Source organism: Rhinatrema bivittatum, chromosome 4 (genome assembly GCF_901001135.1).
Source record: "Rhinatrema bivittatum chromosome 4, aRhiBiv1.1, whole genome shotgun sequence".
NCBI classification, from domain to species: Eukaryota; Metazoa; Chordata; class Amphibia; order Gymnophiona; family Rhinatrematidae; genus Rhinatrema; species Rhinatrema bivittatum.
In genome coordinates this window covers 259,149,174-259,172,648 of record NC_042618.1, presented here as the reverse complement: position 1 = coordinate 259,172,648, position 23,475 = coordinate 259,149,174, and positions in this window count along the sequence as shown.

Below are 23,475 nucleotides of genomic sequence, written 5' to 3'. Positions count from 1 at the left end.
GCGACTTTCTTGGTGGTTAAGTGGCTATGGCCTAGTTGCATAGGTTCATCTTCTTCTTCAGGACTGGGTAAAGACTGGACCAGAGCTGAAGGCAACGGACGAGAGCGGGTTCCTCTGGGAGAGTGTGTCTTGAAAGGTTTTACCTCAGCAGAGCGCTCTCGTATACAACGGTCAATCCGTCCAGCGAGGTCCATAACACATGTCCAACCCCCCCAATAAAACTAATAGTGCTCATACATGGAAATGCATGTTGATGAGGCTATTATCTATTTGCCCCAGGTAAAATAAAAAATGTGTGCTCGATCCACACATTTGAACACTCAGAAATTAAGGCCAGCCCTGAGCAGGCATTAATTTCTGAGCAACCCAAAACAATGTACAATGTATCTTCCGACTTAATATTGCCAAGGTAATAAGTAAGAGGAACCAAAAGGTTAAAAAAAAGTGTGCCAGTGGTCAGGTTAGAAAAGGCATACTCAATTAATGAGTGTCCATTTTCCTAACCCAACTGTTAGGGGCACCAGTCGTGGAGGCCTGCGGCATTCCCCTCGCTCCTGGGATCCTTGTGGCGGCGGGAGCTGCGGCCAACACGCTTCTTCACGCACTGTCTATTTGCCGCCGGTGCGGCCCCCCCCCCCCCCCCCCCCCCCCGCGGCCCGGCCAGCCAAATCTCTCTCTCCCTGGCTATTTCACCTTTTTCCCTAGATTTAAAGGGACAGCGACGGGCGATGCCCCAGCTCTTCATTTTCGGTCCCAGCCTATATCAAGGCAAAGCCTGCCCCCAGACCTTGCGTTGGCTTCCTCTGGCTCTCCTTCTGTTTGGATTTCCTGGACCTTGTCTTTGCTTTGGATCTCCTGGATTCGAACACCTGCCTGACCTTTGGTCTACGAGTATCGCCGCCTGACCTGACCCTTGCCTGACTATTGGACCACGAATATCGCCGCCTGCTCTAACCATTGCCTGACCACCGGACCACGAGTATCGCTGCCTGCCCTGACCATTGCCTTACTACCAGAACACGAGTATCGCCGCCTGCCCTGACCTTTGCCTGACTATCGGACCACAAGTATCACCACCTGCCCTGACCTTGCCTGACCACTGGACCTTGAGTATCACCGCCTACCCTGACCATTGCCTGACTTCTGGACCATGAGACTTTCCATACCTGAGACCCCACATAAGTCCAGCCAGCCCCGTTACCCAAGGGCTCAACCTGAGGGGGAACGAGGGCTGGTGGTGGTGAAGGTTCCTCGGGGTCTCAGCCACTCTTGGGCCTCGCCAACCGATGGTGGTAACCTATAGGGTTCCTCCCCATAGGTGGCATCAACTCCCCTCAGCCCAAGGATCCACTACCGTAACAGCAAGCGAAGGCCATGGATTCGGCGGAGGCCTTGGCAAGGTAGGCCATTCCCGGACTGGCACAAAAAATTCTGGAGCAGCAGAAAATTTTAGTCCTTGGCTGCCTCCATGGAGCACTTGATTGCCCACCTAGACTCAGTCGCCCGTGCAGGATCCGCACCTTCACCCACTACAAGTTCCTCGGGGATAATCTCAGCATCTCGTCCAGTCATTCTGCTTCCGGCACCTCCCCGATATGCAGGTTATCCTCAGCACTGTTGCGGGTTCCTCAATCAATGCAATATGTACTTTTGTCTCCAGGCGGCACTATTTACGGACGACCTCACCAAGACTATTTACATCCTATCCATGCTCGAGGGTAAGGCCCTTGCTTGGGCCTCCCCCCTGTGGGAGCAGTCGGACCCTATCCTGCTGGACCTTCCTGGCTTTCTGCACCAGTTCCGCTCCATATTTGAGGATCCCGGTCAACCCGGTCATAGCCAGCACCAAACTCTTGCACATCCGTCAGGGAGGTCACCCCTTGCTGGATTATGCCATTGAGTTCAGGACACTAGTGACCGAACTCCACTGGGAGGAACCCTACCTCAGAGCCATCTTTTTGGACGGACTTTCCCCTAGGATCATGGATGAGCTGGCCAGCCAGGATCTCCTTCATCCCTGGATGCACTAATCAACCTGGCAGGCCGGATCGACCATCGCCTCCAGGAGAGAACATGGGAGCTCTCCAGCGCCAAACGTCGCACAGCCATGCCTCAGCAAGTCTCGCCTGCTTTGCGACCATCTCCTGGGAAGAGTCCTTCTGAAGAGCCCATGCAGTTGGGCTGCGGGCCTTTGTCCCCAGAGGAGCGCCAATGACATCGGTGGGGTGGTCTCTCTCTCTACTGTGGGGCTGCGGGGCACCTCATCACCCAATGCCTGGTCTGACTGGAAAATGCCCACACCTAGGTCTCCCCGGGGGAGTAACCCTAGGCCTGACCACACCAGCTCCCCCACTAACTCTACTGGTGACCCTCTTCATAGGGGGTCGTGATTTCCATACCCTTGCCCTCGTGGACTCTGGAGCAGGAGGGAATTTCCTCCTACAAGAATTACTCAACCAGTTGCAGATTTCCACTCGGCCCTGTCCCGTTCCACTCACGCTCTCCTCCATCCATGGGGATCCCCTTCCGGAGAGGATTACACAATGACTGTCCGCTTGCTTTACCATGTCAAGCTGGATTACCACGAGCGTATTTTGTTTTATGTGATCCAGAGGGCTTTTCATCCCGTGGTCATCAGGATGCCTTGGTTGCAACAACATAACCCGCAATTCGATTGGGTCTAATTGAAGCTAGTCCAGTGGGGCATGTCCTGTCCACAGACCTGTACGTCCGAAGCCACGAAGTCCAGTTGCTGTTCCACTCCTGCACTTCCTAAAGGAGTACCTCCTCACTATGCCCAATTCGCTGATGTCTTCTCCCCAAAGGCTGCAGACAGTCTGTCTCCTCACCGGGAGTTTGACTGCGCCATCAATCTTCTGCCTGGATCCGTACTACCCTGGAAACCCACGCCATGTCAGAATATATCCGAGAAAACCTGCAGAAAGGCTCCATCTGACCTTCCAAGTCTCCAGCCGAGGCGGGCTTCTTTTTTGTAAGCAAAAAGGATGGCAGTCTTCGGCCGTGTATCGATTACCGAAACCTGAATGCCATCACAGTGAAGGACCGCTACCCCTGCCTGCTAATATTGGAACTCTTTGACAGACTCCAAGGAGCAAAGATATTTTCTAAATTGGATCTCTGGGGGACCTACAACCTAGTCTGGATTAAGAAGGGGGACGAGTGGAAGACAGCATTTAACAATCATGATAGTTATTACGAATACCGAGTAATGCCATTTGGTCTCAGCAATGCGCCTGCTGTCTTCCAAAATTTCATGAATGAAATCTTCCATGACCTCCTCTACCACAGCGTTGTCGTATACCTTGATGACATTCTAATTTACTCTAAAACCTTGGACACTCACCGCCAGGACGTGACTCGAGTTTTACAGCATCTTAGAGAGACTTGCCTCTACGCTAAATCTGAGAAATGCCTGTTTGAAAAGGAATCTTTACCCTTTTTAGGGTACATCATGTTGAACCGGGGTTTCCTGATGGACCTGACCAAATTCAAGAGTATCCAGTACTGGCCTCACCCCAGCAGTTTGCGAGTTCTTCAGCGCTTCTTGGGCTTTGCGAACTATTATCGCAGTTTCATTAAGAATTACTCCTGAGTGGCCGCACCCCTCACAACTCTCACACACAAGGGAGCCAATGTCCAAGATTGGCCCGCCGAGGCACTGGAGGCCTTTCAGGCACTAAAAGAGGCCTTCTTATATGGGTCCTGTCTCCGTTACCTGGACCCCAGCGCACCATTCATCCTCGAAGTAAATGCCTCCTCCGAAAGGGTAGGAGCAGTTCTCAGCCAGTATGACTCGTCTGGAACCCTGCAACTCTGTTCCTTCTTCTCCCAAAAGTTTAATCAGTCTCAGCGCAACTACGCCATTGGGAACAAGGAGTTTCTGGTGATAAAACTGGCCTTAGAAGAGTGACACCAGTGGCTGGAGGGCACGCAACATCAGATCACTAAATACACAGATCATAAGAACCTGGAGCATTTGCACCAAGCCCAGCGGCTCACTGGCCTTGTTTTTCACACGTTCACTCTAAAACCTTGGACACTCACCGCCAGGATGTGACTTGAGTTTTACAGCATCTTAGAGAGAATCGCCTCTATGCTAAATCATTTCGAGCTCCGCTACTGGCCTAGGCCAAAAACCTTCGAGCGGACGCACTTTCACACTCATTCTCACTGGAGGACCATGAAAAATCCATGTGGCACATCATAGACCCCGCACGAGTCATCATCGCAGTTACTCGAATGGCACCACCAGGTGCCACCATTGTGTCTCGAAGACTTTTCTGTGGGGCCATGACTCTCGTACGGCTGGACATCCTGGGCGAGCTCGGACTTTGTCCCTGCTCCAACGATTGGAGCAGGGACAAAGTGTATATATACACTTTGACGCACTTTGACGCACTTTGACAAAGTGTATATATCTTGACGCATCCCTGGTGGCCAGGGATGCATCAAGATATATACACCGGTGGGCAAACCCCGGGGCCTCCTTCAACCCCTCCCGACTCCCACTGAACCATGGACACACCTGTCTACGTATTTCCTTGTAGACCAGCCCGCCTCAGGAGGCCATATCATCATCTGGGTAGTGGTGGACGCTTTTCCAAGATAGCTAATTTCACGGCTCTGTCAAGCCTTCCTTCGGTGTTCCAACTGGCACAATTATTCATCCAGCACATTTTCCAGCTACATGGTCTCCCTTTACACATCACATCTGACCGGGGGCCACAGTTCACCGTGAAGGATTGACAAAACCTCTGCAAAAAATTCCATGTCACTCTTGATTATACCACCTGCTATCATCCCCAAGCGAACAGCCAAGCAGAACGTGCAAATCGAGCCTTAAAGCAGTTCCTAAGGATGTACGTCAATGCCCACCAAGACAATTGGGCCTCTTTACTCCCGTGGGCGGAATTCTCCCACAACTCACACCCCTGTTCCGCACCGGGAGCTTCGCCCTTCCAAATAGTTTATGAGAAACAACCCCTTCCTCCTTTACCTCTCCCTCTGGCCATCCCCTCTCCGGCTGTGCAAATGACGGCTGAAAAACTGAAGGAGCTCTGGGGCTACACGCAGCGAATGATCCAGGAAGCGGCCCGTTCTGCCAAGAAATTTTCCGACCATCACCGCAGATCAGTGCCTCAATTCCACCCAGCGGAGAAGGTTTGGCTCAGCACCCATCATCTTCACCTAAGGGTCCCATCCATCAGACTAGTTCCACGTTTCATTGGGCCTTTTCCCATCCTTCGGCGGCTAGGACTAGTAACCTACTGACTCCGCTTACCCACCTCCCTGAAGATACATAACTCCTTCAATGCTTCACTGTTAAAGCCTTTGGTACTCTCCTGGCCCTCTCGGAAAATCCTGAGATGCCACCAGTCTCTGCGGAAGAAGAGACTACTTATCAAGTCCGAGAGGTCCTTAATGTAAGAAGAAGAGGTCGAAAATGGGAGTACCTGTTATCTTGGGAAGGATTCGGTCTGGAGGAAAACTCCTGGGAGCCCTCAACCAACTTCCTTGACAAGAGTCTAATAGCTCAATTTCATGCAGACTACCCCAACAAACCCTGATCTCCAAGAAGGATGGGGTACTCTTAGAGGCACCAGCCGCGGAGGCCTGCAGCCGGCCCCCTCTACTCAACAGCATCATGCTGGCATTCCCCTCGCTCCTGGGATCCTTGTGGCGGCGGGAGCTGTGGCCAACATGATCCTTCATGCGCTGCCTATCTGCTGCCGGCGCGGCCCCCCCGACGTGGCCTGGCTGGCCGAATCTCTCTCTCCTTGGCTGCCTTAGGCCTCTTTCCCTAGATTTAAAGGGACAGTGACGGTCGATGCCCCAGCTCTCTATTTCTGGTCCCAGCCTATATCAAGGCAAGGCCTGCCCCCAGATCTTGCCTTGGCTTCTTCTAGCTCTCCTTCTGCTTGGATTTCCTGGACCTTGTCTTTGCTTTGGATCTCCCAGATTCGGACACCCACCTGACCTTTGGCTATGAGTATTGCCGTCTGACCTGACCCTTGCCTGACTATTGGACCATGAGTATTGCCACCTGCCCTGACCATTGCCTGACCACTGGACCATGAGTATCGCTGCCTGCCCTGACCATTGCCTGACTACCGGACCATGAGTATCGCCTCCTGCCCTGACCTTTGGCTACTGGATCACGAGTATCGCCACCTGCCCTGACCTTGCCTGACCACTGGACCTTGAATATCGTCGCCTACTCTGACCATTGCCTTTCTGGACCACGAGACTTTCCGTACTTGAGACCCTACGTAAGTCCAGCCGGCCCTGTTACCCAAGGGATCAACCTGTGGAGAATAAGGGCTGGTAATGGTGAAGGTTCCTCGGGGTCTCAGTCACTCTCAGGCCTCGCCAGCCGATGGTGGGAACCTATGGGGCTCCTCCTCATAAGTGGCGTCAACTCCCCTTGGCCCAAGGATCCACTACCATAACGCCGACAGTCACCTCTCCTGGGCTTCCACTGCCAAAGAGGCTCTAGGGGCGCGCAATTTTCCCTAGTGCCTCCTTTTTAGTGCCACCCCTCATTTAAATATTGTATTGCATACCCAGGAGAGGTGGTTGGGCACGCATTGGAAAGCAGGTGCTCAACAATGAGCTCCCGTTTTCTGCGTGTCTTTACTGTATTGGCCTGATTGGCTGATGGCTTCACTTGCAATAGCCAAGCTCCATGTTCACGTCATTCTGACAGTACTGCACCATGACACTCTGATAGAATCCCAGCTTCTGGCTACTAGCTAGGCACTAGAAGAAGAGAAAGGAGGCATATAGGACACATTATACATTATACTGGATGTAGTATGTATCAGGATCTTCTGAGCATATGTTGAGACCACCAGAGGAGCATTTGCTTTGTAAGTCTCCTATGCACATATCAGAACCACCAGCAGGAGAAAGAGCAGGAAGGGCCTTAAAGTGACATCACTCAGGCTATTGCAAGGCACCTTTGAAATTTTGGCACCACAGACAATTGCCTCTGTTGCCTATATGCAAATCCATGCCTGGTCTGAACATAAAAAGTACACACAAACTTGACTTCAATGTGCACAGTTATATTTGTTATAAATTGTTATAAATTGTTCCAGCTACTCTTCTTCTCCAAGTTCTAATTTCCCTTGTTTATTGTAACTATCTTCTCTACATATCAACACCAGTTTTCGTTCAATGTTATCACTCCCCTGTTTCCTGTAAACCGGCATGATATGATTTTATCATGAATGCCGGTATAAAAAAGCTTTAAATAAATAAAATAAATAAATAAATAAATAAATATTTTCCTCTTTATTTTCCATAACATATAGGGGTTATCCAACTAGCCACAGTCTAGGCAAATTTCGTGGATAGTTTTTAATCACTGAGGTTTGCCATAATAACAAAAGCAAAAATCCATAAGCAGTTTTACTTTGATTATTATCTTATGAAAAGTATCTGGGCAAATTTGCTCCTAGATTTTGCACAGGCACTTTTCTTTTTTTTAAGGAAAAACTACATAGGTAGTTTTTTTTTAAGGAAAAACTACATAGGTAGTTTTACTTATTCAAAACTGCCTACGTAAGTGCATACCTCAACCTAATCCTATTCCAGGATCACCTCCAAATATTCACTGGTAAAAGAAGCCATGTTGGAGACATATCTGAATACTTTAACCTATGTAAAAGGGGGAAAATAATCAAAAAGCCCATTGCCACATGTTTAACAGCATTTTACCATGGAAGACATTTTCAAACATTATGGGGTAGATTTTCAAACAAGGCACGTTGGCGTACTTTTGTTGGTGCTCCAGGCGCGGGATTTTAGTAGATACGCGCGGAGCCGCACGTATCCGCTAAAATCCTGGATCGGCGTGCGCAAGGCTATCAATTACGTATAGCCGGCGCGCGCCGAGCCGCGCAGCCTACCCCCGTTCCCTCCAAGGCCGCTCCGAAATCGGAGCGGCCTTGGAGGGAATCCTCTAACGCCCTCCCCTCACCTTCCCCTCCCTTCCCCTACCTAACCCACCCGCCCGGCCCTGTCTAAACCCCCCCCTTACCTTTGTTGGGGGATTTACGCCTCCCGGAGGGAGACGTAAATCCCCGCGCACCAGCGGGCCGCTAGCGCGCCAGGATGCGACCTGGGGGCGGGTACAGAGGGCGCGGCCACGCCCCTGGACCGCCCCGGGCCGTAACCACGCCCCAGACCCGCCCCCAAAACGCTGCCGACACGCCCCCTAAACGCCGCGACGACCGGGCCCGCCCCCGACACGCCCCCCTCGGAGAACCCCGGGACTTACGCGAGTCCCGGGGTCTGCGCGCGCCGGTGAGCCTATGTAAAATAGGCTCACCGGTGAGCAGGGCTCTTAAAATCCGCCCCTATGCTTTTGTGCAAAGCCTGTGGTGCATTTTACCCATGGACTTTGTACCAAATTTCAAAGGGAACGTGCATACATCTTTCCTTTGAAACTTTTTGTTGAGTCTTCTGACTGCAGGTGCTACTAGATTACAAGGCTTCCGGAATTCGCTAAGTTACTTTTTAATAAATATTTGAACCTAGTGTGTATAATTGTATAATTGTGTATAATTGTATATAATCATTTTTAGGAGGGGGCAGATTTTAGCTGAAACCAAAAAGTGTGCATTCTAGACTGCTTTTCTGGGATTGAGAAAAGAATCAAAAACCAGAAAACCTAACTTTCATTGGATTAGATAAACTCATAAGTGCATAAGTTAAGTTAACTCATAAGATAAGTGCATGTCAAGGAGTATTTTGGTCATTGATAATCTCAACTGGAAACGGGAGTCATGCCATGGGATTGGACAAGAGTGGTGGTGATCCCACTTCACAAGAGTAGTATCAGAGAGGAGGCTGGAAACTACAGGACAGTTAGCCTAACATCAGTGGTGGGAAAATTAATAGAGACGCTGCTGAAGGAAAGGATAATTAACTATTTACAATCTGGTGGGTTGTGGACCCAAGACAGCATGGATTCAACAGGGGAAGGTCCTGTCAGACAAATCTGATTGATTTTTTTGATTGGGTGACTAGAGAATTGGATCGAGGAAGAGCACTCGATGTGATCTACTTGGATTTCAGCAAAGCTTTTGATACGGTCCCGCATAGGAGGTTCATAAATAAAATCTGATGCTTGGGAGTGAGCGCCAAGGTGGTGGCATGGATTGCAAACTCGGTGATCAGTAGGAGACAACATGTAATGGTAAATGGAAACGACTCTGAAGAGAGAGCCGTGTTAAGCGGAGTGCCACAGAAATCAGTGTTGGGACTGGTTCTGTTCAATATCTTTGTGAGCGACATTGCAGAAGAGATAGAAGGTAAAGTATGTCTAATTATGGATGATGCTAAGATCTGCAATAGAGTGGACACAGCTGAAGGAGTAGAGAGAACAAAAAGAGATTTAAGAAAGCTGGAAAAGTGGTCAAAGATTTGGCAGCTAGAATTCAATGCCAAGAAGTGCAGTCATGCATCTGGGATGCGGTAATCCAAAAGAGCTGTATGTGATGGGGGGTGAAAGACTGATATTCACGGACCAAGAGAGGGATCTTGGGCTGATAGTACCTCAGGATCTGAAGATGGCAAAGCAATGTGACAAGGTGATAGCTAAAGGCAGAAGAAAGCTGGGCTGCATAGAGAGAGGAATAACCAGTAAGAAAAAAGAGGTGATGATGCCCATGCACAGATCTTTGGTGAAGTCTCACCTGGAGTATTGTGTTCATTTCTAGACCCTGTATCTCAAAAAGGATAGCGACATGGATGGAGGCGGTTCAGAAAGGGGTGATGAAAATGGTGTGGGGTCTGTATCAGAAGACCTATGAGGAGAGGCTCAATGATCTGAATATGTATACCCTGGAAGAGAGAAGATTCAGGGGAGATATGATATAGACCTTCAGATACCCAAAAGGTTTCAGTCATATATGGAATTCGAACCTTTTCCATTGGAAAGAAAACAAAAGAACTAGGGGTCATGAAATGAAACTCCAGTGGGGACAACTCATATCCAATGTTAGGAAATATTTCTTCATGGAGAGGGTGGCTGAGGCCTGGAATGCCCTTCCGGAGTCAGTGGTAAAGAAGAAAACAGTCAAAGAATTCAAAGGGGCATGGGATAAATTGGTGTTCCCCGCGCCCCCCCACCCTTTTGTCATTCACACACCCGGGTACACAAAAAATGTTTTCCTTAAGATCTGTTTCTGATTGCTCCACACATGGAGTTGTATATATCATTAAGTGTCCATGTCCTCTGCTGTACGTTGGGAAAACGTCAAGAATGGTTAAAACGCATATGATTGAGCATTGTTCCAATATTCGGAATGCCCGAGAAAATGAACCCCTGGTGGAGCACTGGGCCCAGCACTCGCACACCATTTCTGACCTCTTCTTCTTTGTAATTGAAGTGGTTCCACGATCCCCCCGGGGTGGAAACTATGCTGAACAACTGGGTCGGAGAGAACAAAGGTGGATCTTCTTATTAGACATGGTGATTCCTAAGGGTTTAAATCGAGAGTTAGAATGGTATTTATTCACGTAACTATTGGGGCTTTGAGTGACACCCGTTGATTTGACTGCTAGTTGCGCTTCAGGGATGGGGGCTCTTTTGATTGGCCCCCCCGGAACCACATGACCAGTTCATCTGAATTCGTGCCAACTCTGTTGGGTTCAAATACCTGTCTGTTCTAAGGTTCTATGCACTCCCTGCCAAGTTTAAAAATTTCTGCACTCAGGTAGGTTGAACCTGTATATATTTGATATGTTTTGAAGTTCCTGTCGGCATTAAGTCCATTGTTTTGTCCTGATCCTTTATGTTCTTTTACAGCTTTACTTGTGAAACGCGTGTTCCCTCCCGATGCAGCCCTTGGCGAAACACGGGACCGTGTCGGGGGACGCTTATAAGATGTCTGTACTGTAAGTCAGTGGAGTTGCCATACTAAACAATAAAAGAACTTGACTTTCAAATCTGTCATTGAATCAGATTGATTGGGACTTAATCGGACTAAAATCGGAGAAAATTCTTTTTCACTCAACGCACAATAAAGCTCTGGAATTTGTTGCCAGAGAAGGTAATTAGTGCAGTTAGTGTAGCTGGGTTCAAAAAAGGTTTGGATAAGTTCTTGGAGGAGAAGTCCATTAATGGCTATTAATCAATTATACTTAGGGAATAGCCACTGCTATTAATTGCATCATTAGCATGGGTTCTTCTTAGTGTTTGGGTAATTGCCAGGTTCTTGTGGCCTGGTTTTTGGCCTCTGTTGGAAACAGGATGCTGGGCTTGATGGACCCTTGGTCTGTCCCAGCATGGCAATTTCTTATGTTCTTATGTTCTTATGTTCTAATATAGAAGGTCTGCACTTTCATTGTGGATACTGGTAACTGAAGTCCCCCATTATTACCGCACTACCAATTTGGTTAGCTTCCCTAATTTCTCTTATCATTTCAGTGTCAGTCTCACCATCTTGACCAGGTGGACGGTAGTATACTCCTATCACTATAGTCTTCCCCGACACACAAGGGATTTCCACTGAAACCATGGCCTTTGCAATCTGTTGTGCTGGAGGTGGATTCTTGGGCTGAGGTGGGGTTGACGCAACCCGCAGGCGAGGGCCTATGGGTCACCACCATCAGCAGGTGGAGTGGGCTGAAGCTAGAGGCCACTGAAGCTTCACCTATACCAGCCCACGTTCCCCTCGGGTTGAGCCTTTGGGCGCCAGGGCCGTAAGGACTTAGGTGGTCCTTGAGATTGGATGTAAAAGGCAAGCAGTTCAGACCAGAGACAGCAGCCAGCAGGTGCGTAGTTCTATCCTAGACTGGTCCCAATACAGGAACCCAAGCACCAAGGAATGAGGATAGACTGCAGGTGCTTGAGCAGGGATTACCGGAGCCTTAGGAGTCCAAGTCCAGAGGATAGGGACAGAGGCATCACTGTTGAACTCGAATGAGAGCTGGCGGCAATTAGAAGGTGTAGCAAGCAAGGTAGAACTCTGGACACAAAGGAGTCTATAGCGTGGTCATCCATAGCAATGGTCAGGGCATGGAGAAAGAAGGCATAGTCAGATGTAGCAATTGTCAAGGCATGGAGAAGGCAGGCATGGTCAGGCATAGCAGTGGTCAAGCCACGAAGAATGCAGGCATAGTCAGACGTAGCAATGGTCAAGGCACGGAGAAGGCAGACATAGTCAGGCGTAGCAGTGGTCAAGGCACAAAGAAGGCAGGCCTAGTCAGATGTAGCAATGGTCAAGGCATGAAGAAGGCAGGCATGGTCAGGCGTAGCAGTGGTCAAGGCATGGAGAAGGCAGGCAAGGTCGGACGAAGTAGAGGTCAGACTTGGAGAAGGCAGGCAAGGTCGGACGTAGCAGAGGTCGGAACCAGGAGGTTAGTCAAAGTACAGACGAGACAAACGAGGAAACAGGAACTTGGAGACAAACTGGAACACAGATCAAGGAATCAGGGAGGCAACGAGTACTCAGAACCAAACAGGGAACCGAGGAAACCTGTTGCAAAGGCAACGCTTCAATGCGAGGCTTGAGCATTTATACGCTGAAGGATCTGACGTCAGCATCCGGGTCCACGTCCAGGTTCCCGCCGCAGGCCCTTTAACAGTCTTACAGATGGGTGCGCGTGCACCTAGGGAGGGGTGCGGTGCTGCTGGCAGCGTCTCTCTGTGAATCCCGCGGAGAGGATGGACGGACGGAGGAATCCTTGCTGGAAGTCCCGAGAAATGGAGCAGGGCCGGAGGCACTGGCAGGAGCCCGAGGTCGGAGCCGACGGCCCACTGCCGCAAGCGACGGGGAGCTGGAGCCTGGGAGTTGCTTAGAAAGGTGAGAGGGCGAGCGTAACACAAAGGGGCAAGACTTCGACAGCCCTACGTCCCCCAGCGCTAGAATATTACATTAGCATGATTACATAATGAGCTTTATGATCTGCAACTCAGGCGAGGCCATGGTCACCCTATAAAGATTGCATAATGGTCTAGGATTTAATTAATTGTTGAATTTTGTATTGTAATTTGACCTATACTGTGGCCATATTCATCCAATAAAGATCTTCGTTTATGAATAATATTATGCCAGTGAGCTTTATTCACTGTGAAATTAACTGAATTTGGGTGGAGGAGAGGGTAGGAAGGTAGGGTAGGGTTAGAGATATCATAAGGGATTGAAAGGAGTAGGTGAGTATGCACATGACATGGTTGTGTAATATGATGTAAAACTTAAAAAATGAACATTGCACAATGGGTAATCAATGCAATTCCTTCATTTGTAACATCACACTGTCTTTCCAACATAATCCATAAATGATCTGTACTGTTATGTTCTGTACAAGATGTAGAACTCTATATCTCTGATCATCTCACTTATCAGTCTAATATGTCAGTTTTCATACCAGTTTTCATACCTGACCTACAGTTACTAACTTGCAGCTACCACAAAAAAAATTACAATATGTTCTTTTTGTAACGTTTATTGCTTAATTTTACATACTTAGAAAAGATGCCAATTTAGCAACTATTGTTTCTGCCTTCTAATGTAACAGATGTTTCATAGCATTAATTAATTGTTGTGATCTTAGAGCCCAGTTTTATTAATTACATTTTAATATTGCATAAATGTTTAATAATTACATTGTGAATATGACTCGGGTAAGTACCGTTGTGATGTCTAGTCTGTAGAATATTAATTAAGCATTCATTGTGATCACTTAAAGTGAAGCATTGCCTTTCCTTTAGCAGATCTGTAATGGCACGGCATCTGTTATACAGAACATAATTTTGTTTGGGAACATGCTCCACAGAATGCAAGTCATTATTATTATTACAACAATGACATTTCCACATCAGATTAGATCACCTCTGAGTTTAGATCATAAATGAGTCCCTTGAATGCTTCTAATCAGTGCTACTTACTCTTCCAAAGCTAACAATCTCACCATGGAGTTAAGTCTGCTATAAATATCATTATATCGCTGGTAGTATAAGATCATTTTATTGACTTTATAATAAAGAAAGTTGACTATGAGTATTTTAGGAATTTAACTAATGGCATGGTATTTATAATGCTACAAATTCCATAATGATTTCTGTCATAAAGAAAATGTTTCTAACTACAAACCAGTCACAGCAGTCTCTGGCTATTTACCCAAAATGCACTAGGAAAGCAACAATAATTACCCTGATCTGTTAAGAGCATGAGACTCTAGATCTCCATAGTAATGCAATTTAAGATGATATGGTGAAGAATCTAAAATCAAAAGCTACTTTATACTTCTGAAGGACAGTAAATATAAAAAGTAATTTTGCATCGGTTGTTGTTTCACAGAACAATCTAAGATTGAGCCACTTGAGTACTATAGTTTACAAGGTTAAGAAAAATATAACACAGACTGATTTGTGAAATGCTAAATATTATTCAGAACAAGGACACTTGTCCTGTCAGATATACTGTCTATTTTAATTTGTTCAGTTCTTGCAGCTTTTTAAAATTAGGGCTTTGTGTTGGAAAAGATGCACTAAGGGATTTTCCTAATGTTGTTGCTATGGGGAAAATGCTCAGGACATCTTTCCCATGATACAGAAAACATAGGCAAATCTCCTCTGTCTTCTCAGCTCCATCTTGCCATCAGCTTTTAAACATTGCAATTCTGTTTCTGAAATTCACTTTCCTATTCAATACATCAGTTACCTTTAAATGTCTTCTATGAGACATCTATTGGATTTCATAATATTTGTTTATATGTAACATTTGGACGGCCGCAGGAGAGCCTCATGATGGGCTATACTCACCCCCGATGACACCTGACACTGCTCGCCTTTCTTTGCAGCAAGAATACCGCTGTTGCTGACTCTCTCGGTTATGCTGCACCGTTCCCAAAGGCGTGCACACGTGAACCAACCCGACTCTTATGGGCCCTACAGTGGGAAAAGGATAGCATTGCACAAAGATGACATTGGTGCAGCCTGGGGATGTAAGCCCAAGCCGCACCCACAGCCACTGCCTCAGCAACAGGTTCTCCTGGAGTCCTTTCAGAGTGTGTTACTTCTTGCCCGCTTCCAGCCTTGCCACATCCAGGCTGTCCTGCCTCATCCAGCTTGCCCTGCCCCAGCTCTTTTCCATTCTTGCTCCTTCTTCCTTCTGGTCCCTTGCCTGCCTGATCTCCTGGTACTGACCTCTGCTACAGATCCTGACTAAGCCTTGTTCATCGTCTGCCCTGACCATTGACCTGCACCTGGTATCTCTCTCTTTGCGACCTGCCCTGACTTCAACCCGGCTCTGGAAATTCTCTCTCTGACCTCCGCTAGGGACACTCGCCTGCCAGCCCCCGGAACCCAAGTGCTCAATCTGTGGGGGAATGGGGCTGGTATAGGTGAAGGTCCAGCTCACTCCTGTCGAAAGGCATTTCTGCCAGCTATCAGCATGGGCCTTATAGGTTTGCCTGCTAGTCTGCGTCAACCATGCCACATCACAAGGGCTGACATCCATGACACTACAGACTTGTAAACATTCTATCCTAATAGGGTTGCCAACTTGCCAATTTTTTCACAGGTCATAACTGGACACCTCTCCACCCCAAACCTGAGGAGTGGATGTTGGTGTTTGAGGTAGTTTTGGGTGGATCCTTGGGCAGGTGGCAGATGACCACGCCACCGGGGGAAGATCCCGAGAGACTACTGGTCAGGCTCAGAGTATGGAGACAGACACACACTAGTTCTTTTATTAAACAGTATATTGAACCACCAGAGGTGGTAGTAGTGAGCTGGAAGTGCCCGGCAGGACTGTAGTCCCTCAGGTACTGGAACAGTGATCCTGGATAACTGAGCTGTAGAGAAACTGAATATAGTGAGTAGGCAGAGTATGCAGAGTTCAGGAACAGAACCTTGATGGTACCACTCACACTGTAGTCTCTTAGAATAGCCCAGGAGCTGTAATTAAGTAGGCCCTCAAGGAGTGAGTACCTGGTTCCAGGGAAAGCTCTGAGAGAGAGATGGTAACTCACTGGTGTTGTAGGCAGCGGTGACTTCCTGGCAGAAGTTATATTCAGTAGCAGGTCCGGGAACATGGGTCCTCGAGGAGCGAGTACCGGTTCCAGACTGTGACCTGAAAAGCGAGAGAGAGAGCGAGGGCCCCGAGGAGCGGGTACCCCTGGTAAGCCTGAGGAGGCAGAGTAGCTTAGGTAGTGTAACCCTTGCTGACTCGATTAGTTAGCGATTTCTAAGACCTTATATATCTGGTACTTCTGACATCATCTCAGGGGGACCCCCCTAAGATTCGCGCCCTTGCTGGTACATCAGTTGGGGCCACGCCGCGCGCGCGACCTTAGGCCCTTTTGAAACATGGCGGATTGCAGCATCGAGCCACTCCGGAGATGCTGGAGGAAGACGGCAGAATGACGCCGTGGCAGCCAACCTTCCACTAGAGCAAGAGGGAGTCGCCAAGGAGGTAAGGAAGGTAGAGTGGAGACGTTGGGCAGCAATGATCACAACGGTACCCCCCCCTTCGGGTACCAGGTTTAGGTTTTGAAGGATGCGTGAGGTGAAACTGATGAAGCATCTCTTTGTCCAGAATATTGGTCTGAGGCTCCCAAGAGTTTACTTCAAGGCCAAACCCTTCCCACTTTAGAAGGTATTCAAAAGTATTGCCTCTTTTACGAACATTCAGAATTTCTTTGATTTTGAGTTCTAAGTCATCTTCTGCATTGATAATAAGTGAGTCTTGAGATATAGAAGAAACTTCACTGGGTATTACATCGTCTTCCTTTCCCACCAAGCAAAAGCCTGCACCGGCTGGCGACATTGATGGTCGGATAAAACCCCTCTGGAAATTTTCTTCAATGTTTTCCAACGTTGCTTTATTTTCAAAAGCTGAGAGAAAATACACCTGTCCTTTTGGAGGCTCAGCAATAGACTTCAGTCTTATGGCACAGTCATGGGGCTCCTGTGGAGGAAGAACATCAACTGCTTCTTTGGAGAATATATCCCCAAATGGGGTATACTGGAGCGGCAGTCCCGGTACTGCTGGAGTCGCAGGCATGGCTATAATAGGCGAGGTCTCCTTAAGGCATTTCCCATGACATTCTGGGCCCCAACGAGAGAGATCCAAGGATGCCCAGTCAAATTGGAGTTGGGGTATTTGCAACCAAGGTAACCCCAGGACGATAGGGTGCACGGCCTTTTCCAGTACAAAGAACGAGAGCAATTCCATATGAAGAGCTCCAGTGCGGACAGTAACTGGTTCAGTTTTGCAAGTCACATCTCCCGGTAAAGGCTTTCCATGAATGGAGGATAACAATACTGGATCTTTCAACTTGACGAGGGGGATCCTCAAATATTCCACTAGTTGTCTGAGAATGAAGTTACCTCCTGTCCCTGAGTCCACCAGGGCAGGAGTCTGAACCATGACTAGTCTGTAGGTCAAGGAGACTGGGAGAGAGAGTGTCAGGGAGGGCGCAGTAAAGCCTAAAAACAGTCCTCCTGCAGGACTTTGGTCCATTCGTTCTTTCGGACGAATGGAGCATGTAGCGACATCATGGCCGGGCTGACCACAATACAGGCAAAGGCCGTGCTTCTTCTGAAATCTCTCTTTAGAAGTCAAACGTCCATGACCAAGTTGCATTAGTTCCTCTTTATCCATAGCAGGAATTACTGGAACCATCCGAGGTGCATCAGTAACACTGGCCTGTTTCAACCCGGGTAACACCTTAGGCCAGAGTTCCTTTACCTTGTCCTGGAGCTGGTGATCAATCCGAGTGGCCAAGGCTATTAATTCGTCCAGCCAGTCAGGGGTTTGACGAGCAGCCAGCTCGTCCTTTAAACGGTTATCCAGGCCTCTGCAAAAGAAAGTCTTGAGACATTTGGGGTCCCAGTGGAGTTCTGCTGCCAGAGTTTTGAATTCTATGGCAAATTCAGCCAACGATCTGTTGCCTTGCTTCAATTCTACCAAAATAGAACTGGCTACAGCAGTTCGAGCAGGATCATTGAAGACAGATTTAAACAAGTCCATAAATCCTTCTATGTCCTGCAAAATAGGGTCCTTACGTTCCCACAAGGTAGATGTCCAAGACAAGGCCCCACCATCCAGGTATGAAAGGATATAGGTAGTCTTGGAGAGAGCCGTAGGAAATAAAGATGGCTGTAAGGAAAAATGCATGCAGCACTGATTTAAAAAGCCCTGGGTCTTCTGGATTTCTCCGGAGAAGTGGGTAGGAGCCGCCAGTGGTACAGCAGTCTTTAAAGTTACCTCCTGAAACTTACCTTCTTGGTTGGGAGGTGTGCCTTGAATCTTCTGTGTGTGTAGCTGATGAAACGCTGAAGTAAGTTTCTCCAAGGCGTCTTGCTGCTCCACAATGCGCTGGGCCAGGCCCGGTATGGCCTGCAAAGCACTGAGTTGTGCTGGATCCATGGAGTTAGCAATCTGTTGGTGTTTGAGGTAGTTGTGGGTGGATCCTTGGGCTGGTGGCAGATGACCATGCCCCCGGGGGAAGATCTCGAGAGGGACCACCGTTCAGGCTCAGAGTATGGAGACAGACACACACAAGTTCTTTTATTAAAGAGTATATTGTACCACCAGAGGTGGCAGTAGTGAGCTGGAAGTGCTCGGCAGGGCTGTAGTCCCTCAGGTACTGGAACAGCGATCCTGGATAACTGAGCTGTAGAGAAACTGAATATAGTGAGTAGGCAGAGTATGCAGAGTTCAGGAACAGAACCTTGATGGTAACACTCACACAATAGTCTCTAGAAGTAGTCCAGGTGTTGGAATGAGTTAGGCCCTCGAGGAGTGAGTACCTAGTTCCAGAGAAAGCTCTGAGAGAGAGATGGTAACTCATTGGTGTAGTAGGCAGCGATGACTTCCAGGCAGAATAAGTATTCAGCAACCAGTATGGGAACATGGGCCCTCGAGGAGCGAGTACCGGTTCCAGACTGTGACCTGAAAAACAAAGAGAGAGCGAGGCCCCCGAGGAGGGGGTACCCCTGGTAAGTCTGAGGAGGCAGAGTAGCTTAGGTAGTGTAACCCTTGCTAACTCGATTAGTTAGCGATTTCTAAGACCTTATATATCTGGTACTGTTGACGTCATCTCAGGGGAACGCCCCTGAGGTTCGCGCCCTTGCTGGTACATCAATCGGGGCCGCGCCGCATATGTGCGCCCTTAGGCCCTTGTGAAACATGGCGGATTGCAGCATCAAGCCGCTCCGGAGACGCCAGAAGAAGACGGCAGAATGACGCCGTGGCAGCGAACCTTCCACTAGAGCAAGAGAGAGTCACCAAGGAGGTAAGGAGGGCGGAGTGGAAACGTCGGGCCTCGACGGTAACAACACTGGAGAAGGGGTCCTCCTCTGAGCCCCAAGAACTGGAGAGGGGGACCTGCTGTAAAAATGTTATAAATGTAACAGTATTATAGGGGGCAATTTGTAAAAGGATTTCCTTAGAGAAACACGGAGAAAAATCCTGTATTGCCCATTCCCAGATCCAAGGAAAATAGGTGGCACTGGAAGTGGCATTAGGTTGTTCTGGGTGAAGTATACATGGGGATTTCATTTTGAAATCTTCACGCGCTGTTTAGCCTGCATATTTTGCTCTTTCCAAGTGTGCAGGGCAAAAAAATTCCCATGGAAATAGCTACTGCTGGATTTTGATAGGAAACTCTACTAGAATTGCCCTTTGAAAATCAGCTTATAGAACTGCAAAGGGGAAAGAGCTGAAAATAACCATTTTAAGACCCAATTTTCAAACCATTTACATGCATAATACTCAGTTTTATGCACAAAAATGGCTTTTATAAAATAACCCGGGGCTCAGTAAGCATACCCTGTTATAGAGTCCATCAAGCTAGGCTGAGAGAGCATAGTAGAAATTTCAACTTTGTGAGACTTTCCTCTCTCCAAATGACATCAAATCTTTATCAAGGTGTACTGTTCTGTTTGTACGTCTAACTCTACATGTGAAACTGGCCCTTAAACCCTAAATCACCACTAACACCTCACCTCGACCTATCAGGTGGCCCTACTACTAGAAGGGCCTTGTAGATGGTCTCTCTCTCCCTCTCCATAAACACACCCCTTTTCTGATAATGCATGCATTATTGATGACTCTAGGCCATACTTGTTTATTTTACAAAATATGGACCTTTTTTTCAAAGCATTTATATGCTTAAAACTGGGTTTTATATGAATAAAAGCACTTTGAAAATTTGTTCAATATATGCTGTTGAATTGTCCATAAGTTTTATCCATATTCAGTATACTTAATGTGGGTACATGGCTTTTAAAAATTGCTACAATAGTATGTTATCTTTACATGTGTAACTCTTTTGAAAATTCACCAGTATGCACATAGGTTTACCTGCACAAATTGCACCACTGAAAGAGCTGGAATAACTGTGCAGATGAGTTTGTGTGGATACCAGGGTACTTACTTTGAATTTTCCAAACTTCTGCACATAAATTCACTTTGAAAATTTAAAGTAAAGTCTCCGTGCAAAAACTAAATTCAGACTTTACCCCAATATGCACAGTTACAAAATTACCTTCCCTATTATTAAACAACAGTCAATTTCTTTGGTCATCATCTAATAACAATAATTTCTGAAACATATCATTACTTCTTTTCCTGAGAGGTGTCGCTAGATACATAAAAAACTTCAGATTTGGGACTTGATAATTTCACTTAATGGTAAGACACCCAAATCAAGATTTGGTAGCAAGAGCTACTGCTGGTGGTTTGAACTGATGACGTTTTCTTCCTGGAACTCCTACTTCTCCCAATCAATGCTTCAATCTAGCAAGTAAGCTGGCAGTCAAACTTCATTTTCTGATGAAAAGGTAGGGATTGAACACATATGCAGTATTTGGAAAGTAGGACTGTATCATGAACACTGAAAAGAATGGAGAAATGCTGAAGATCATCGATTGCCATTAGAGTCATCAGGTGTGAAATATCATGAGATGATGTCCCAATTGTTCAAACTACCTTTGGAAAGGCATGGGAACTTGCTGAAGTTTACACAGATGCTTATGAAATTCTAGTGATGTCTATATTTGAGCTCCTATAGCACAGATAGACAACTCTGGTCCTCAAGAGCCACAAACAGGGCTGGTTTTCAAGATATCCATAATGAATATGCATGAGAAAAATCTGCCTCTAATACTACCGCCATTGTACACAAATCTCTCTCATGCATATTCATTGTGGATATCCTAAAAACCAGACTAGTTTGTGGCTCTTGAAGACCAGTGTTTTCCACCCCTGTTCTATAGGCTACCACTCTTGAAGACATCACATGATATTTTATAATTAAACATTGGATATCTGGTCTAAAGGACCAGTTCAGTGATAGCAAATCATCCTATTATATCTAGTGATGTGGAAAAGAATGATGCTATACGTTTGTGCATAATTCTGGAGGATCGCGTTTAGGTTTGTCTCATAGGCCCATAGCCTTGATTCAACTGGCTTCTGAAAGACTATTAACCCATTAACCCAAAGAGCCATAGATCACAGAGAACAAGCAGAAAACAGAGATGGGAAACTCACATATTCAATGTATATGACAAGATTGTTAGCTCGTCAACTGTTGAAACTCGGGGCCAGTAGTTTCAAATGACATATTTATTCAAAGTAGAGCACAACCAGTATCTAGCAAGGCCTTTAGTGTTCTGCCCTACACATAGCTCTCCTGTACATGCAGAACAGCTGCGCTCTGACCCTTAAGAGGAGGAACTATTTTCCCATGAATGACAACTTTCAGGCTGTATAACCCTTCTACATCCTTTATTCCATTAATAAGTTTCAATAGGTCTTTGAGTAGGGTACCTAATTTGTCTCCACTGGGATCCTACCAATGTGTGGATCTGACTAAAGGTTATGCATATAGAGCAAAAGATAGGAGCATACCCATTCATGCCACATCATCCCCATGTGAAGCTACTGCAGTAGTTACTGCCTATTTCTATATAAGACAGACACTCTGTGTGAAATTTTTTGTTGGAAGCCAAAGTGAAGGAGTGTTTTTCTTTTTAGTTTCTTTTTAGTTATAAAGAAATCCTAGGCCCAGAACAGTGGGACCTGGATTTGTGAAGAACTGGGAGACTTTTTTTTTTTCTGAGTTTTCTTTTTGAAGGGGAAGAGGACTTTTCCCATTTGAAATTAGTTGAAAAGAGTTTTTCCACCCTTCCTTCCCCTTTTGAACATTGTGATTGGCTTTATTTCGATCATCTCATTCTATAACTTTGAAAGATTCAATACCCCCAAACAGATATTTTGGAAGGGGCTTCGCCATTCATCTAGTGTCTGAGAAGAGTAAAAGAAGCAAGGAAGAGGAGAGTAGTGGTACCCATCAGGTGCATAACCACTACAAATATCCATTAGAAATTCATGTGTCTGAAGGGATGTACCATTCAAGCACAAAAAGAAGTGAAAGAGATTAGGGGAGGAGTAAGAATCTGATACCATGACTTATGATTCAAGGTATGATAAATAGTGAGTCAAAATGGGTCACCTACTCCATCCCAAGAGGAAACACCAAAACATTCAGAGGGGGAAGGAGTTGGTTGGGAGCTCATTTTAGAAATCATAGATTCACAGATTTACTGAAAGTATTAAGAATTTTATGGAAAGAGACTTAAAAATTGTGCCAAAATTCACCTTTAAAGAAACTTATCAGTAAAGTTTTGTTGGAACTCCACCTTTGAGTCCATTATTATTATTTCCACCAGCTAAAGTAGTGAGCAATGACTAATTCCCAAGGCCAAGGAGGTTATCCACCCTATGATATATCCTGTAGGTCTGGGGCTATATAGATTGTATAGATGGTGAAGAAAACATTAGCCCCAGTGTGAGTATATGCCCTTGAACTTCTATGAGAGGACTCTAGTTCGGGGTTACACTTATGTAGAATTGTCCAACTCTGAAGTTGCATCTCTGACAACTCTATAACATTCTGTGTAGTAAGCCTACTAGCTGACATCAGGCTCATTGAATTGGCAGATGGGAGAAAGATCTGAGCACCTTCCCCTGCCTTTACTTCTCCTTTCAAAAGCCTAAGCTGATCCTCATGCATTTTTCACACATTGGGGTGGGGAGTAAGGGAATCTGCCCACCAGGCCCATGAGGCATACTTTTTAAGAGAGCTAAAATTTTCTAACAACATGTTCTGGGATAAATTTTGGCTTGCTTCTGATGCTAGCTAGAATTATCCAAAAACTTCTTTGGCTAAATCCTAATAAAAGAGTTAGCTGGATAAGTTTTCTGGTTAATTTATGACCACCCTGGAATATCCCATCAAATGCCCCTAATTTATTTGGCTAAATTTTAGCCAGATAATGACTTATCTGGCTAAAACTTAGCTTAATAAGTGCCAGCGATATTGAAAAGTTGGCATTTAGCCGGATATTTAAGTTATCCAGCTAAATGCCTTTGAAAATTGACCTCACTGTGTTCACACCTGAGAACTTAGCCATCCACTGAC